At 37.8% G+C, this 18,740-nt stretch overlaps 4 non-coding genes across 4 annotated transcripts; all 4 read right to left on the bottom strand.

The window, feature by feature from the left end:
• Positions 1–5,991: 5,991 nt before the first annotated feature.
• trnac-gca (transfer RNA cysteine (anticodon GCA)) lies at positions 5,992–6,063 on the bottom strand. The gene has a single exon. It is a non-coding gene; the product is annotated as a tRNA-Cys (tRNA).
• Positions 6,064–6,867: 804 nt separating this feature from the next.
• Positions 6,868–6,939, bottom strand: trnac-gca (transfer RNA cysteine (anticodon GCA)). Its single transcript has one exon. It is a non-coding gene; the product is annotated as a tRNA-Cys (tRNA).
• A 2,908-nt stretch (positions 6,940–9,847) lies between these two features.
• On the bottom strand, positions 9,848–9,919 carry trnac-gca (transfer RNA cysteine (anticodon GCA)). The gene has a single exon. It is a non-coding gene; the product is annotated as a tRNA-Cys (tRNA).
• Positions 9,920–11,920: 2,001 nt separating this feature from the next.
• Positions 11,921–11,992, bottom strand: trnae-cuc (transfer RNA glutamic acid (anticodon CUC)). Its single transcript has one exon. It is a non-coding gene; the product is annotated as a tRNA-Glu (tRNA).
• Between the last annotated feature and the right edge of the window lie 6,748 nt (positions 11,993–18,740).

Genomic DNA, 18,740 nt, shown 5'->3' with positions numbered 1-18,740 from the left:
TCTTTCCTTTACATAGATAATTTAAAAATCTCCTTCACTTCCTGGCAGCTTCCACATTAAATCATTTAAAACACAATAAACTTTTGGGGTAAAAACATCATAAAAAGAGTCTAACATATTTACACCTTTAAAGTACACATACAGTCTTTCAATATATAATTCTGTTTTTCTTTTAAACACCCTCCAAACATCCAACACAATTCTTTCCTTTTTAGCCACAGTTCTTCTGTCCCATATTGCACTTTTCATTAGCATTACACACAGATTAATGAAACTTTTGTTTTGACACTTTTTTTCCCAACCAAACATCACAACTCTGTTTAATTCCATTACATTTTCATCCCACTCCTCAGTCACATCTTTAATTAAACATTTACATTTCTTTAAAAAGTCCTCTAGCTCTCTACAATGTAAAAACATATGTAAAATCCCCTCTTCCTCTTCCTGGCACACTTTACACAGAGCATTTTCTTCCATTCCTATTTCATTTAAAATAACATCAGTAAAAACCACTTTATGCCTTATAAAATACTCCAAACATTCCAATTTTGTTTCCACACATTTCCCCGTCATGTTTCTCCATATACACTCTTTTTTTAAATCTTTGAATTTCTGCACCCAGTAACCATTTGCCATCGGCTCTTTAAAAACATCATCTCTAAAAGCACAATAAATCATTTTCACAGTACATTCCTTAAAATCATACAGTTTTTCCCCTAATTTCACATGAATACATTTCTCTTTTGGCTCTCCTTCCATACTTTCTATTCTTTTTATCCACTCTTTAGGTATTGCATTTTTAATGATTTCATATTTATTTTTATTACTTGTTCACTGTAACCCTCTTTTGCCTCCTCCATTGCATCTACAATAAATTGTGTAGGTAAAAACCCTTCTTTAAATTCATACAAAACATCTCTCACTCTTGTTATCCCCACTTCCATCCATTTCTTTAAAAAAATTCCTTTGTTTTGTTTTAAAATGTTTTGGTTTAAAAACAGAGGTTGATTTAAAATATTTTCTCTCCCATGTGGATCATACTCAAGTCTATCTAAAAATTTTCCCCAGGCACTAAACATTTCCCTATAAAACTCTGGTAAGCACTCTGTCATCCAATTCTTTGTTTTCATCCATAAAATCCCATCCCACCATGTTAAAATCCCCACATTTGTTTAAAAAATATTCCATTGTCTTTTTCCATGCAGTTTTGTGACCATCATCTAGATATTTTTTTACTATTTTAATTCTTAAGCTATTTTTCTCTGTTCAACATTAATCCCATCCCTCCTTTCCCTACTTCTCCTATTAATGCCCCAAAAATGCAATATATGACTTGCACATTCTGCGTGTCTGTGGAAATCAGGCGCGGACTGGACACCGGGAGAACCGGGACAATTCCCGGTGGCCTGGCAGCCGATTTGGCCCACTATTTAATATCATTATTGTATAATTGCCTGCCGAATGTACTAAAGCGATCCTTTGTGAATCCGCCATTTGATAATTAAATCTCTAATAAGTCATGAATTGTTAGTCATGACTCGCGCGCTCTCCGTGCCTCCGCCAAACGGTTTGGATCAGACTCAGAGTAATCAATGCGAGAGAGAGAGAGAGAGAGAGAGAGAGAGAGAATACAGTGGACTGCTGGAGCAGAGAAGCAGAACTCCTGTTCAGGGTTTCAGGTCAGTTTCATCTGTAAAGATGCTTTTTTGTCTTTGTTTTTTTTATTTATTTAATCAAGCAGCAGCACGTTGCTCATCAGTCATCACTCAAAATACTATATAAAGGACATCATTATTATCTGTTGTAATGTTACAGTAGTAATTTAGCTGAAAAAAATTCTGATTTTTTTTATAGGTTTAGGGGGAGCTACGACAGACAACAACACAACCCTTACGAAAATTAACATTTTAATATTTAACTATAAATCCAGAGAAAATGGTTACTATTGTTTAACTCTGATAACCAAAAATGTAAAATTATTTTACAAATGTATTTATTTAAAAATAAATACAAATCCATTTGCAAAAAAAAAAAGGTTATTTTACTTTTATATAGGCTAATAAAAGCATGTTAAACTTTTTTAAGGAAAAAACATGACTCGTGTACAGTATTAGGATTTTTCTATAAAGATATTGTAGTATTGTAGAGTATTGTATTGTAAAGATTAGTTTTGTTCAATCTTGAGTATTAAAGTCACGAGAGAGATGGATAACAGGGCAAAATTAAGAGACTGAAGAGAAAAATGGAAATGAAGGTGCAGTTCAGGAGAGAACTTTTAATTATTTAGCATGTCCCCAAATTAAAGATTTAAACCTTTTTTTATGTCAGGTCCAAACAAAAAATAGTTTTGTCCATGAACAGGTTTGTATGAGTTTGAATTTTCCAGTCTGAATTTTTTCCCAGTCCGCCCCTCCTGTAAATGAATGGCAAAGACATGTTTTCATTTACTACACATAGGTCTACTGAAGCTCGCAGTGTTTTCAACCTCTGCCGCCTCAATATTCCTCATAATTCCTAAAACTGCTCTGTGTCACTTCATGTGCATTTTACTTATTTTAGGAAAACTATCATCATATACAAAGAGACAGCAGTTTAAAAAAAACACCAATATTTCAGGAGTTTATTACACAGAATACGTCACATGCTTATTAGATAACTGTATTTAAGTTGATGTATATGCTTTTATTTATTATTCTTTAATTTTCACAAATTTATAAAAGTAATCAAAAAGTACTCAAAAGTAATTAGTTACATTACTTTAATAAAGTAATTGAAAAAGTTACACTACTATTACATTTTAAACAGGGTAACTTGTAATCTGTAACCTATTACATTTCCAAAGTAACCTTCCCAACACTGACTATATGCAATTCTTGACGGTTTACTATTCCATAAAAAATCTAAAAAACATTTTTTCAACCTTTTCTCCACCCACATTGGCATAGCAGTCACATATAAAACATACCACAGCTTTGACACCATTAACACATTTAATATTAAAACCTTCCCTTTTAAACTTAATGTCCTCAATTTCCAAAAATGTAACCTTCTTTCAATACCTCCTACTATTTCTTCCCACATTTTTTCTTTAACATTCCTTTCTTCTTTTCCCATTAGAACACCTAAAATCCTTATTTCTTTTGTTTCTTTAAAATGAAATTACTCTGTTAAAACAGTCACTCCTCCAAATCTCATATATATAGTTTTTTCTTCATTTATCTTACCTCCTGATCCCCTACAAAACATCTGTACTACTTCCATTACTTTATTAACACTCTCTATATCTTTAACTATTATTGTCGTATCATCTGCATATTGAAATATTTTTTCATTTCCCCCACTTCCTTCAATGTTTATCCCTCTTATGTCTTCGTCTATTTTAATAGCTAATCCCAATGGTTCTGCAACTAAAGAATATAAAAGCGCTGATAATGGACATCCTTGTCTTATTGATCTAGTAATTTTAAAACATTCAGTTAAAAAACCATTACACTGTATTCTTGTTATTGCTCCCTAATATAAAATTGTAATCCACTTGATAAAATTTTCCCCAAACCCGTACCTTCTTAAAATTCCAAATAAATATTCATGCTCCACTCTATCAAAAGCCTTTTCGAAATCCAAACTAATAACATATCCTTTTTTGTTTTTTTCTTTCATATATCTTATCCCATCTATTATACTTAAAGTTGTGTCCGCTATATCTTTCCCTTTAACTCCATACACTTGATTTGTTTCAATGATGGTTGGCATTACCTCTTTCAATCTGTTGGCTAAAACTTTTGTTAAAATTTTCAGATCTGTATTCAACATTGTAATTGGTCTATAATTTTTTAAGTCTACTTTATCTCCTTTTCTTTTATATATCAACTTTAATAATCCCATCCCCATTCTCTGATTCATTTCCTCTTTTTTAAAGATCTCTTCATATACTTCTTTTAAAATACTGGTTAAAAAATCTTTAAAAACAATATAAAATTCACTCCCCAAACCATCTATACCTGGACTTTTATTTTTGTTTAATTCACTTATTGTTCTTTTTATCTCTTCTTCTCTTATCTCTTCATCACACTCTTTTTGTCTACTTCTCCTACTGTTGTTTTTATTTGCTTAAGTAACTCCAATTTCTCTTCTTCCTTCAACCCCTCAGTACTAAACAGGTTCTCATAATATGCTTTTACTTCTTTTAATATTTCCTCATTTGTTTCCACCACTACACTATTTTTTCCTCTTATTTCTTTAATCATTCCAGCTTTCCCTCTTATTTTTTCTAGATCAAAGAAAAACTTTGTACATTTTTCTCCCTCCAAAGTATATTTAGCTTTACTTATTAGTCTTGCGCCTTCATATTTTTTCTCTTCCATTTCTTTCAATATTCCCTCCAGTTCTTTTATTTTTTGTATATCTTTCCCATTCTCATTTAATTCCTTTTCCAATTTTTCTCTTATTTCTCTCTCCTTCTTCCTCTTACATATCTGTATTAATTTGCAATACTTTATTGTGAATTTTTTAACTAAATATTTAACATTTTCCCACCATATCCTTTTATCTTCACTGTACATTTCATTCTCCTTTTCTTTTTCAATAATTTCTTTAATACTTAAAACATACTCCTCATTCTTCAAAACCTCTACATTTAAAACCCATACACCCGGCCTTCTTTTCACTGAACTCCAGTCTACTTGCAAAAAAATTGGTTTATGGTCACTTAAGCTTGATTCTTCATATTTAATGTTACCGATAAATCCTTCAATGTGCCTTGTACACAAAATAAAATCAATCCTTGTCTTACACATAAAATTCCCTACTAATTGCCTCCTTGAATATTCTTTCTTTTTTTCATTTCTTTCTCTCCATACATCAATCATATTATTTTCTTCCATTAATAATTTCAGTTCTTTTCTTCCTTTATCATTTTTAAAAACCATTCCCTGACCCATTTCTAATTTACTGAAAACGGTATTAAAATCACCCATCATAATAACTTCTTTCTTTTTTTAAAAAATCTCGTAATACATTAAAATATTCCTTCTTTTCATTCTCTACAGTCGGTGCATGAATATTAACTACAATAACTTTTTTCTCCTCATACTCCATTTAAACCGCAATACATTTCCCATCTACGTCATTATATATTGTTTTACATGATACCCCACAGTTTTCTTTTATTAAAATCGCAACTCCTCTTCTAAGCCTCCCATCACCATTGTTATATAAAATCTCTCCGCTCCACCTTTTCCTTATTTCAGTCATGTACTCTTCCCTCCAGTTAGTTTCTTGTAATAAAATCACATCCTCTCCTTTACACATTTCTTTCACCTTTTCAAATTTACCCATGTCCATCAATCCCCTTGCATTAAAAGTAACACAAATTAAAACCATTAAAATAAATAAAAATAAATACATAAAAACCATTATTTTCCATCTTCTCCCTCCAGCCCTCTTAACACTTCATATCGGTAAACTCACTTTTATCACTGTAAACTCAGGTCTTTGGTTACTCCAAATCCGAATCAACGACTCTACAACTCAAAACCTCCAAATAAGACAAGTCCAAAGGAGACACCCAGATTTGAACTGTGGACGACTTGATTACAGACTCAAGTTGAAATCATGTCGTTGATTATGTCAAGCAAGCCAGATCCAAAACGTAGACCTATTGATCTGCAGACAAATGCTCTGTCGTTGAGCTATAACCCTGTACTGCACGAGCACAAACCTCAAAAATGAATTTCTGTCAAGGATTTGTTTATTCCTAATATGCCAAGCCCAAATTAGGCACATGGAATGAACCTGGGACCTTCCTAAAAGGCAGGAAGATATGGCTACACATATTCCTAACATGCCAAATGCAAAGGGGGCACCCAGATTTGAACCGGGGACCTCTTGATCTGCAATAAAACGCCGTGCCATTGAGATATAACCTCGTACAGTATGAGCACAAAAAGGCAGGAAGATATGGCTACACATGTTCCTAAAATGCCAAATCCAAAGGGGAATACGGATTTGAACCAGGGACCTCTTGATCTGCAGTCAAATGCTCTACCACTGAGCTATACCCCCACAGACTCCCTGGGTCATAGCCTCACACAAGATGACAGACTCACTTTTGAATAAAGTTTATGGATATTACAAGCATGCCAAATACAAAAAAGATCCTCTCGAGAGGATGCACCACTGACTTACAATCACATAGAATCTTTCTATATGGATATGTTTGCACTTATTCCTAAACTGCCAAATCCATAAGGGGCACCCAGATTTGAACCAGGGACCTTTTAATATGCAGTCAAATGCTCTACCACTGAACTACACCCCCACATCTTTGCAGAAAAATGCTCTTTCATTGAGCCATACCCCCACAGACTTCTGTGCTTAGAGCCAAAGATTAAGTTAGATCCTACGATTCAATAATGTCAAACATTGACTGCTTCACTGTAAACTCAGGTCTTTGGTTACCCCAAATCCGAATAAACAACTCTACAACTCAAAACCTCCAAATAAGACAAGTCCAAAGGGGACACCCAGATTTGAACTGTGGACAACTTGATTACAGAATCACTTTGAAATCATGTCGTTGATTATGTCAAGCAAGCCAGATCCAAAACGTAGAACTATTGATCTGCAGGCAAATGCTCTGTCGTTGAGCTATAACCCCGTACTGCAAGAGCACAAACCTCAAAAATGAATTTATGTCAAGGATTTGTTTATTCCTAATATGCCAAGCCCAAATTAGGCACATGGAATGAACCTGGGACCTCTTGATCTGCAATCAAACGCCGTGCCATTGAGATATAACCCCTTACAGTATGAGCACAAAAAGGCAGGAAGATATGGCAACACATATTCCTAACATGCCAAATCCAAAGGGGGCACCCAGATTTGAACCGGGGACCTTTCGATCTGCAGTCAAATGCTCTACCACTGAGCTATACCCCCACAGACTCCCTGGATCATAGCCTCACACAAGATGACAGACTCACTTTTGAATAAAGTTTTTGGATATGACAAGCATGCCAGATACAAAAAATAGCCTCTCGAGAGGATGTGCCACTGAGTTACAATCACATACAGAATATTTCTATATAGATATGTTTGCACTTATTCCTAATCTGCCAAATCCATAAGCGGCACTCGGATTTGACCTTGGATCTCTTGGTCTGCACTAAAATGCTCTACCACTGAACTATGCCCCCACATCTTTGCAGAAAAATGCTCTTTCATTAAGCCATACCCCTACAGACTTTTGTGCTTCGAGCCAAAGATTAAGTTAGATCCTACGATTCAACAATATCAAACATTGACTCCTTCACTGTAAACTCAGGTCTTTGGTTACTCCAAATCAGAATCACCAACTCTACAACTCAAAACCTCCAAATAAGACAAGTCCAAAGGGGACACCCAGATTTGAACTGTGGACGACTTGATTACAGACTCACTTTGAAATCATTTTGTTGATTATGTCAAGCAAGCCAGATCCAAAATGTAGACCTATTGATCTGCAGACAAATGCTCTGTCGTTGAGCTATAACCCGTACTGCATGAGCACAAACCTCAAAAATGAATTTATGTCAAGGATTTGTTTATTCCTAATATGCCCAAAGGAGGCACATGGAATGAACCTGGGATTTCTTGATCTACAATGAAACGCTGTGCCATTGAGATATAACCGCATACAGTATGAAGATACAGCTACACATTTTCCTAACATGCCAATTCCTAAGGGCGCACCGAGATTTGAAACGGGGACCTCTTAATCTACAGTCAAATTCTCTACCACTGAACTATACCCCCACAGACTCTCTGGACCATAGCCTCACACAAGATGACAGACTCAATTTTGAATAAAGTTTTTGGATATGACAAGCATGCCATATACAAAAAAGAACCTCTCGAGAGGATGTGCCACTGAGTTACAATCACATACAGAATCTTTCTATATAGATATGTTTGCACTTATTCCTAATCTGCCAAATCCATAAGCGGCACCCAATTTTGAACCAAGGACCTCTTGATCTGCACTCAAATGCTCTACCACTCAACTATGCCCCCACATCTTTGCAGATAAATGCTCTTTCATTAAGCCATACCCCTACAGACTTCTGTGTTTAGAGCCAAAGATTAAGTTAGATCCTACGATTCAACAATTTCAAACATTGACTCCTTCACTGTAAACTTAGGTCTTTGGTTGACAAATGCTCTGTTGTTGAGCTATAACCCCGCACTGCCTGAGCACAAACATCAAAAATGAATTCATGTCAAGCCCAAATTTGGCACATGGAATGAACCTGGGACCTCTTAATCTGCAATCAAATGCCGTACCTTTGAGATATAACCCTGTACAGTATGAGCACAAAAGGCAGGAAAATATGGCTACACATATTCCTAACATGCCAAATCCAAAGGGGCATCCGGATTAGAACCGGGGACCTCTTGATCTGCAGTCAAATGCTCTACCACTGAACTATACCCCCACATCTTTACAGAAAAATGCTCTTTCATTGAGCCATACCCCCACAGACTTCTGTGCTTAGAGCCAAAGATTAAGTTAGATCCTACGATTCAACAATATCAAACATTGACTGCTTCACTGTAAACTCAGGTCTTTGGTTACTCCAAATCAGAATCGGCAACTCTACAACTCAAAACCTCCAAATAATACAAGTCCAAAGGGGACACCCAGATTTGAACTGTGGACGACTTGATTACAGACTCACTTTGAAATCATGTCGTTGATTATGTCAAGCAAGCCAGATCCAAAATGTAGACCTATTGATCTGCAGACAAATGCTCTGTTGTTGAGCTATAACCCCGTACTGCATGAGCACAAACCTCAAAAATGAATTCATGTCAAGGATTTGTTTATTCCAAATATGCCAAGCCCAAATTAGGCACATGGAATGAACCTGGGACCTTCCTAAAAGGCAGGAAGATATGGCTACACATATTCCTAACATGCCAAATGCAAATAAGGCACCCAGATTTGAACCGGGGACCTCTTGAACTGCAATCAAATGCTCTACCACTGAACTATATACCCACAGACTCCCTGGATCTTAGCCTCACACAAGATGATAGACTCACTTTTGAATAAAGTTTTTGGATATGACAAGCATGCCAGATAAAAAAAAGAACCTCTCGAGAGGATGTGCCACTGAGTTACAATCACATACAGAATCTTTCTATATAGATATGTTTGCACTTATTCCTAATCTGCCAAATCCATAAGCGGCACTCGGATTTGAATTGTGGACCTATTGATCTGCACTCAAATGCTCTACCACTGAACTATGCCCCCACATATTTGCAGAAAAATGCTCTTTCATTAAGCCATACCCCTACAGACTTCTGTGCTTCGAGCCAAAAATTAAGTTAGATCCTACGATTCAACAATATCAAACATTGACTCCTTCACTGTAAACTCAGGTCTTTGGTTACTCCAAATCAGAATCAGCAACTCTACAACTCAAAACCTCCAAATAAGACAAGTCCAAAGGGGACACCCAGATTTGAACTGTGGACGACTTGATTACAGACTCACTTTGAAATCATGTCGTTGATTTTGTCAAGCAAGCCAGATCCAAAATGTAGACCTATTGATCTGCAGAAAAATGCTCTGTTGTTGAGCTATAACCCCGTACTACATGAGCACAAACCTCAAAAATAAATTTATGTCAAGGATTTGTTTATTCCTAATATGCCAAAGCTCAAATTAGGCACATGGAATGAACCTGGGACCTCTTGATCTGCAATCAAACACCGTGCCATTGAGATATAACCCTGTACAGTATGAGCAAATAAAGGCAGGAAGGTATGGCTACACATATTCCTAACATGCAAAATTCTAACGGGGCATCCGGATTTGAACCGGGGACCTCTTGAGCTGCAGTCAAATGCTCTACCACTGAGCTATACCCCCACAGACTCCCTGGATCATAGCCTCACACAAGATGACAGACTCACTTTTGAATAAAGTTTTTGGATATGACAAGCATGCCAGATACAAAAAAAGAACCACCCGAGAGGATGTGCCACTGAGTTACAATCACATACAGAATCTTTCTATATAGATATGTTTGCACTTATTCCTAATCTATTTAACTTGATTTATTTCAAATGAGTGCAATATTGTTAATGGAAACACCTCTACTGTACAAAGCACGCTCAGTAGAGTCCATTCATGTAAGTTTGGTCACATAATACTGTAGAATTTGCATAAAAATGTATGTCCACGGGAGCACTACGGAAGTCCCGCTGAATAAATTGTAAATGGACATTTAAAAAAAAAAAAACTCACATTTGCCATTTATTCAGCACACCCTTCCTAATGGTTCCCTGGATAGATAAATTTTAGCGATTTCGTGGTTGAAGTCTCATCAGCTGTACTCTGCAAGCTCCGAGGAATCCATTTTTGTACGTTTTGTCCCATAATACTGTAGAAATATGCATAGAGAAAATGTTGGATTATGGTTAATTTCACCACAAGTGGTGCATTTTACCAAAATGTCACAAATTTTAGGCAGTAAAATAGAAAGTTGCCTACGTGCTGGAATGTACAAAACCGATGACAAACATATGGTCAGACATACATACAGGGCCTTTCTTTAGAATAAATCAATCAGGGGGCCTCTCCTCTTTAGGGAGGCATTAAAATCATAAGGAAAAGTTTGACTATTGTGGAACCGCACCATATAGTGTATATAAGGAGATACCAAATAACATTCGAGAGATTTCCTTGCAAGGACTCTCCGCGTTGTTTTCCATAAAATAAAGTCTTTTCTTCTGAGAGAAAACCACTGACTGAGTGTGATTATTCTGTGAACCGGTAGACGAAACTACATCAGCAACTTTGCGGATTAAAAATTGGTCTCACTTTCATTATTAACCTCACAATATGTCAATTTTGTACCTTGACAGACCGACGATAGGCAGTTTTTCATGTCCCTTGAATGCATGCAACACTATTTATTTCTGTAAACCACACTGGCCAGTTTATGGAAAGTGGCCCACAAGCTTGTGCCCAGTTAAAGCTGGCCAGTTCCCATATGGTCTAGCAGTTAGGATTCCTGGTTTTCTCCCATGCATTTCTCCCGGTATGGAAAAGCTTGAACTTTTTTGCTTCCCTCCTCAAAATGCCAGCACATCTTCCTTCACCAGAAGTTACTTTTTATGACAGCAGTAGAGCTACAGAACCCTGATAGGTTGAGGTTCCGATGTCTATGGGGAGTCATGTAACATGCTTCGGTATTGCCATTCATCACACAAGCTCTCGGATAAGCTGGGCAATTATCAGGGCTTACCTCCTGATAACAAGGTGAGAATAAGCAGACAGCAATCCTTGCCATAGTCACATCTAAAACCAACAACTCTGTAGCAATCAGGGGTCTATACTATTGGTGGGCCAGTGGCGCAATGGATAACGCGTCTGACTACGGATCTAAAGATTCTGGCTCCGACTCCTGGCTGCAGGCTGGTTATATTGCAGATAATGGTTGCAATGTGTGTTTTCAGATGCAAGACAAAAGTATTTTCACCTGGACAAGAGCTTAATTACCAGTTCAAGGTATCAATCCAGCAATCACAGGAATCTACCCAAATAAACTGAACCCCCAGGGTGAGTAAAAAAAAACAGCAATACCGAAGCATGTTACGCTTACAGAAGTGACTTTTTGGCCAGCAGTAGAGATACAGGACCGTGATATGTCGAGGTTCTGTCTAGCACTTTGTCCCTTCGATAGCTCAGCTGGTAGAGCGGCGCACTGTAGGTTGGAGTGTTGGCAATCCTTAGGTCACTGGTTCGACTTCGGCTCGAAAGAGGTCTTTTTTTCAAGTGCTCACCATTTTTTGGTTTGGAGCTGGCTTTCTAACAGCTGTAAGCAGAGCTTTAATTCACAATCCACAATTGGAAGCCAAAAGAGCTTTCCCTGACTGGGAATCGAACCCAGGCTGCGGCGGTGAGAGCGCCGAATCCTAACCACTAGACCACCAGGGAGGGGCTGGTGGGCCTACCTCCTGATAACAAGTTGAGAATAAGCAGACAGCAATGCTTGCCACTGTCACACATATAACCAACAACTCTGTAGCAATCGGGAGTCTCTTCTATCGATGGGCCAGTGGCACAATGGATAACGTGTCTGACAACAGATCAGAAGATTCTAGGTTAGACTCCAGGCTGGCTCGCTCTGTGCTTGTTTTTCTCCGGCTTATTTTGTTGTTGTGTTTTTTCTTCTTCTCCAAAATCTAGAAGAAAAGGCAAATCTCCAGGCATTCTTCTTTTTTTCCAAAATATTCTGCACACCCATTCCGATGTCTAGGGGAGACACGGACATGCTTCCGTATTGCCATTCGTATGTCAATTTTGGACCTTGACAGACCAACGATAGACAGTTTTTCATCTAGATAACGGTTGCAGTGTAAGTTTTCAGATGCATGACACAAGTATTTTCACCTGGACAAGAGCTTAATTACCAGTTCAAGGTATCAATTCAGCAATCACAGGACTCTGGCCAAAAAACTGAACCCCTGGGGTGAGTCAACAAACATGTCCCATGAATGCATGTAACACTATTTATTTCTGTAAACCACACTGGCCAGATTTAATGAAAGTGGCCCACAGGCTTGTGCCCAGTTAAAGCTGGCCAGTTCCCATATGGTCTAGCAGTTAGGATTCCTGGATTTCTCCCATGCAGCCAGGGGTTGACTCCCGGTATGGGAAAGCTTGATGTTTTTGCTTCTCTCCTCAAAAAGCCAGCACATGTTCCTGTACCAGAAGTGACTTTTTGGACAGCAGTAGAGCTACAGAACCCTGATAGGTTGAGGTTCCGATGTCTATGGGGAGTCGCGTAACATGCTTTGGTACTGCCATTCATCACACAAGCTCTCCGATAAGCTCGGCGATTAACGTGGTAATAAAATGCAGGCTGGTGGGCCAGTTGATTCTAGATTGAACAATTTCATCTCTACTCTGTAACTGCTTTACTACTTTGAAGGGTGTAATGCCATGTGGTTTTGATGTCATGGGCTTGCCATTTTGAAGCCTTATCACTAATTGCCATCTGGACATTTAGAATAAGTTGTAAACTGAGTTAAACTGAAGGAGCGAATAATCAGCAACTTTGCCGATTACAAATTGGTCTCACTTCCATTGTTACCCTCACAATGTCATTTTTGTACCTTGACAGAGTGACAATAGGCAGTTTTTCCTCTAGATAACGGTTGCCGTGTGTGTTTTCAAATGGATGACACAAGTATTTTCACCTGGAAAAGAGCTTAATTACCAGTTAGAGGTATCAATTCAGCAATCACAGGAATCTGCCCAAATAAACTGAACTCCCGGGGTGAGTAAAAAAAACAGATCCCTTGAATGCATACAACACTATATAATTCAGAAAACCGTCCTTTTGGATAATTCTTGTTTTGCCAAATGATTATCACATTGTTACAGTCGCAGACTTAAAGCAACAGGCCACTACAAGATCCTGCGCCCACACTGACCACATGTATGGAAAGTGCGCCAGAAGCCAATGGCCAGTTTAAGGTTTCCAAATCCCATATGGTCTAGCGCTTAGGATTCCTGGTTTTCACCCAGGCGGCCCAGGTTTGACTCCCGGTATGGGAACGCATGCTCCTTTTTGATTCCCTCCTCAAATATCCAGCACATCTTCCTGCACCAGAAGTGACTTTTTGGCCAGCAGTAAAGCTACAGGACCGTGATATATCGAGGTTCTGTCTAACACTTTGCCCCTTCGATAGCTCAGCTGGTAGAGCGGAGGACTGTAGGTTGGAGTGTTGGCAATCCTTAGGTCGCTGGTCGAATGTGTTTTTTTTTCTCTTCTCCAAAATCCAGGAGAAAAGGCAAATCTTCAGGCATTCTTCTTTTTTTCCAAAAAAGACATATTCTGCACACCCTTTCCGATGTCTAGGGAAGACACGGACATGCTTCGGTATTGTCATTCGTCTCACAAGCACTCCGACAACCTCGGCGATTAAAGGGGAAATAAACTGCAGGCTGGCAGCCAGTTGATTTTTGAATGAACAATTTCATCGCTACTCTGTAACTGCTTCATTACTTTGAAGGGTGTAATGCCATGTGGTTTTGATGTCACGGGCTTGCCATTTTGAAGCCTTATCACTAATTGCCACCTGGAGATTGAGAATAAATTGTAATCTGCAATTAACTGAACGAGCGAATAATCAGCAACTTTGCGGATTAAAAATTGGTCTCACTTTCATTATTAACTTCACAATATATCAATTTTGTACCTTGACAGACCGACGATAGGCAGTTTTTCATCTAGCCTTTAATCACTCCTAAAAAAGGACAACACTTAAAGTCTTTGGGGTCATTTTTACCCCAAACTTTTAAAAAGCGATTGCATAAGGAAATATACATTTTTTATATGGAAAACTATATATAATTTTTTTTATTTACTTCTCAACTATACATTTATGCTGTGTTTTTGTGGAAATTTTGAAGTTTTTTACCTATTTACTGCACAATTACATAACTAGGCCATAAATTGGCTCATGAAAAATGATTTTTTAAAGAAAAAATCACTTAAATGATGATCTTAATTAAATCTAAATAGTTTCTGGACATTGCTCTATGTGTTAGGGATAGAATACTGCCATCTAAAGGTTAGTCAAAAAACTTTATTTCTTATGGGTTAGGAATTAAAGTGCAATGGCCACATGTATCCACTAGAGTGCTATAGAGACTCATTCATTTTCACTTCATTTTTCTTGATGCTTCAACTTCTCCTCACAACTTTATGATATATATTTTGTGAATATTTATTTAAACATCTTGAAATACATAAAAAATCTGTAGTTTTGTCAGAGTTAGAATTTGTTGTTGTTTTCTAATATATTTTGAATTATCTGCTTTTGCAAATTATTATACATACATTTGAAAAAAACATTACAAGTCACCACTATGACATGATTGTAATCACACACTATTTATTTCAGAAAATTATTTATCAACAACTATTTATTTTTTTAGAACAAGAGATTTTAGAACAAGATGAATTTTAAAAGTAAATAAACCAATATAATACAAAACAACAGCACCAATAAACTGTAATGAACAGGAGTGAAGGGTACACAGAACAACTTTTTTTATAAATCACATGGCTAATAAACATGTGAAAGAACAAGCAGAATATTATAGAATATATATTACAAGCTTGTTCCATGTTGCATATGTGACATTTTTCAGATTTGTGCCAGTTTAGTTGATTTTATTTGCCAATTTCTATAAAAATGCTCTCTGTTGCAGTGGCATACGTATGTTTGTGTGTGTGTGTGTGTGTGTGTGTGTGTGAGATAGAAAGTTTGTTCCACTTTGGGTTTATGCTTTAGGACCAGACCTTGAATTAAATGTAAAAAATTTTAGATTTATGCCAGTTTAGTTAATTTTATTTGCCAATTTCTATAAAAATGCTCTCTGTTGCAGTGGCATACGTATGTTTGTGTGTGTGTGTGTATGAGATAGAAAGTTTGTTCCACTTTGGGTTTATGCTCTAGGACCAGACCTTGAATTAAATGTAAAAATTTTTAGATTTATGCCAGTTTAGTTAATTTTATTTGCCAATTTCTATAAAAATGCTCTCTGTTGCAGTGGCATACGTATGTTTGTGTGTGTGTGTGTGTGTGTGTGTGTGTGTATGAGATAGAAAGTTTGTTCCACTTTGGGTTTATGCTCTAGGACCAGACCTTGAATTAAATGTAAAAATTTTTAGATTTATGCCAGTTTAGTTAATTTTATTTGCCAATTTCTATAAAAATGCTCTCTGTTGCAGTGGCATACGTATGTTTGTGTGTGTGTGTGTGTGTGTGTGTGTGTGTGAGATAGAAAGTTTGTTCCACTTTGGGTTTATGCTCTAGGACCAGACCTTGAATTAAATTTAAAAATGTTTAGATTTATGTCAGTTTAGTTAATTTTATTTGCCAATTTCTATAAAAATGCTCTCTGTTGCAGTGGCATACGTATGTTTGTGTGTGTGTGTGTGTGTGTGTGTGTGTGTGTGTGTGTGTGTGTGTGTGTGTGTGTGTGTGTGTGTGTGTGTGTGTGTGTGTGTGTATGAGATAGAAAGTTTGTTCCACTTTGGGTTTATGCTCTAGGACCAGACCTTGAATTAAATGTAAAAATTTTTAGATTTATGCCAGTTTAGTTAATTTTATTTGCCAATTTCTGTAAAAATGCTCTCTGTTGCAGTCACATACATGTGTGTGTTTGTGTGTGTGTGTGTGTGTTTGTGTATGAGATACAAAGTTCGTTCTACTTTTTATTTATGCTCTAGGACCAGATCTTGGTTTATTTGTAGAAATTTTCAGATTTATAATGGATTTAGTTTTATTTTTTTGACAAACAAAATTTTAAAAAGTCATTTTTTGCATTTTCCCATTCATTTTCAATGTGGGGTCATTTTGACCCCAAAGACCTTAAAAGGTAAAAAAATTTTTACACACATTTAGAACAACCAAATCAAGCCCAGTTTTTTTGTGCATGTTAAGATAGATTATTTAGGAAATGTCACTGAGTTTCATGCCCCTGCGATGAAGGAAACACTTTTAAAAAATGAAGGAAAAATCCATTGGGGTCATTTTGACCCCAAAGAGTGATTAAAGGCTAGATAATGGTTGCAATGTGTGTTTTCAGATGCAAGACAAAAGTATTTTCACCTGGACAAGAGCTTAATTACCAGTTCAAGGTATCAATCCAGCAATCACAGGAATCTGGCCAAATAAACTGAACCCCCGGGGTGAGTAAAAAAAAAAACAGCAATACCGAAGCATGTTACGCTTACAGAAGTGACTTTTTTGGCCAGCAGTAAAGCTACAGGACCGTGAAATGTCGAGGTTCTGTCTAGCAGTTTGTCCCTTCGATAGCTCAGCTGGTAGAGCGGAGCACTTTAGGTTGGAGTGTTGGCAATCCTTAGGTCGCTGGTTCGATTTTGGCTCGAAGGAGGTCTTTTTTTCAAGTGCTCACCATTTTTTGGTTTGGACCTGGCTTTCTAACAGCTGTAAGCAGAGCTTTAATTCACAATCCACAATTGGAAGCCAAAAGAGCTTTTCCGGGGGTTCGACTCCGGCTCGAAGGAGGTCTTTTTTTCAAGTGCTCACCATTTTTTGGTTTAGTAGCTGGCTTTCTAACAGCTGTAAGCAGAGCTTTAATTCACAATCCAAATTTGGAAGCCAAAAGAGCTTTCCCTGACCGGGAATCGAACCCGGGCCTCTGCGTGAGAGCGCCAAATCCTAACCACTAGACCACCAGGGAGGGGCTGGTGGGCTTACCTCCTGATAACAAGGTGATAATAAGCAGACAGCAATGCTTGCCACTGTCTCATCTAAAACCAACAAGTCTGTAGCAATCAGGGGTCTTTACTATCAGTGGGCCAGTGGCGCAATGGATAGCGCTATGGATCTGACTATGGATCAGAAGATTCTAGGTTTGACTCCTGGCTGGCTCGCTCTGTGCTTGTTTTTCTCCGGCTTATTTTTTTGTTGTGTGTTTTTTCTCTTCTCCAAAATCCAGGAGAAAGGGCAAATCTTCAGGCATTCTTCTTTTTTTCCAAAAAAGACATATTCTAAACACCATTTCCGATGTCTAGGGAAGACACGGACTTGCTTCGGTATTGTCATTCGTCTCACAAGCACTCGGCTTTTAAAGGGGAAATAAACTGCAGGCTGGCAGCCAGTTGATCTTTGAATGAACAATTTCATTGCTACTCTGTAACTGCTTCATTACTTTGAAGGGTGTAATGCCATGTTGTTTTGATGTCACAGGCTTGCCATTTTGAAGCCTTATCACTAATTGCCACCTGGACATTGAGAATAAATTGTAATCTGCATTAAACTGAACGAGCAAATAATCAGCAACTTTGCGGATAAAAAATTGGTCTCACTTTCATTATTAACCTCACAAAATGTGAATTTTGTACCTTGACAGACCGATGATAGGCAGATTTTCATCTAGATAATGGTTGCAATGTGTGTTTTCAGATGCAAGACAAAAGTATTTTCACCTGGACAAGAGCTTAATTACCAGTTCAAGGTATCAATCCAGCAATCACAGGAATCTGGCCAAATAAACTGAACCCCCGGGGTGAGTAAAAAAAAAAACAGCAATACCGAAGCATGTTACGCTTACAGAAGGGACTTTTTTGGCCAGCAGTAGAGCTACAGGACCGTGATATGTCGAGGTTCTGTCTAGCACTTTGTCCCTTCGATAGCTCAGCTGGTAGAGCGGAGCACTGTAGGTTGGAGTGTTGGCAATCCTTAGGTCGCTGGTTCGACTTTGGCTCGAAGGAGGTCTTTTTTTCAAGTGCTCACCATTTTTTGGTTTGGAGCTGGCTTTCTAACAGCTGTAAGCAGAGCTTTAATTCACAATCCACAATTGGAAGCCAAAAGAGCTTTTCCGGGGGTTCGACTCCGGCTCGAAAGAGGTCTTTTTTTCAAGTGCTCACCGTTTTTTGGTTTAGTAGCTGGCTTTCTAACAGCTGTAAGCAGAGCTTTAATTCACAATCCACATTTGGAAGCCAAAAGAGCTTTCCCTGACCGGGAATCGAACCCGGGCCTCTGCGTGAGAGCGCCAAATCCTAACCACTAGACCACCAGGGAGGGGCTGGTGGGCTTACCTCCTGATAACAAGGTGATAATAAGCAGACAGCAATGCTTGCCACTGTCTCATCTAAAACCAACAAGTCTGTAGCAATCAGGGGTCTTTACTATCGGTG

Source organism: Carassius carassius, chromosome 38 (assembly GCF_963082965.1).
Source record: "Carassius carassius chromosome 38, fCarCar2.1, whole genome shotgun sequence".
Taxonomy (NCBI): Eukaryota; Metazoa; Chordata; class Actinopteri; order Cypriniformes; family Cyprinidae; genus Carassius; species Carassius carassius.
This window is presented reverse-complemented; position numbering and strand designations above follow the sequence as displayed.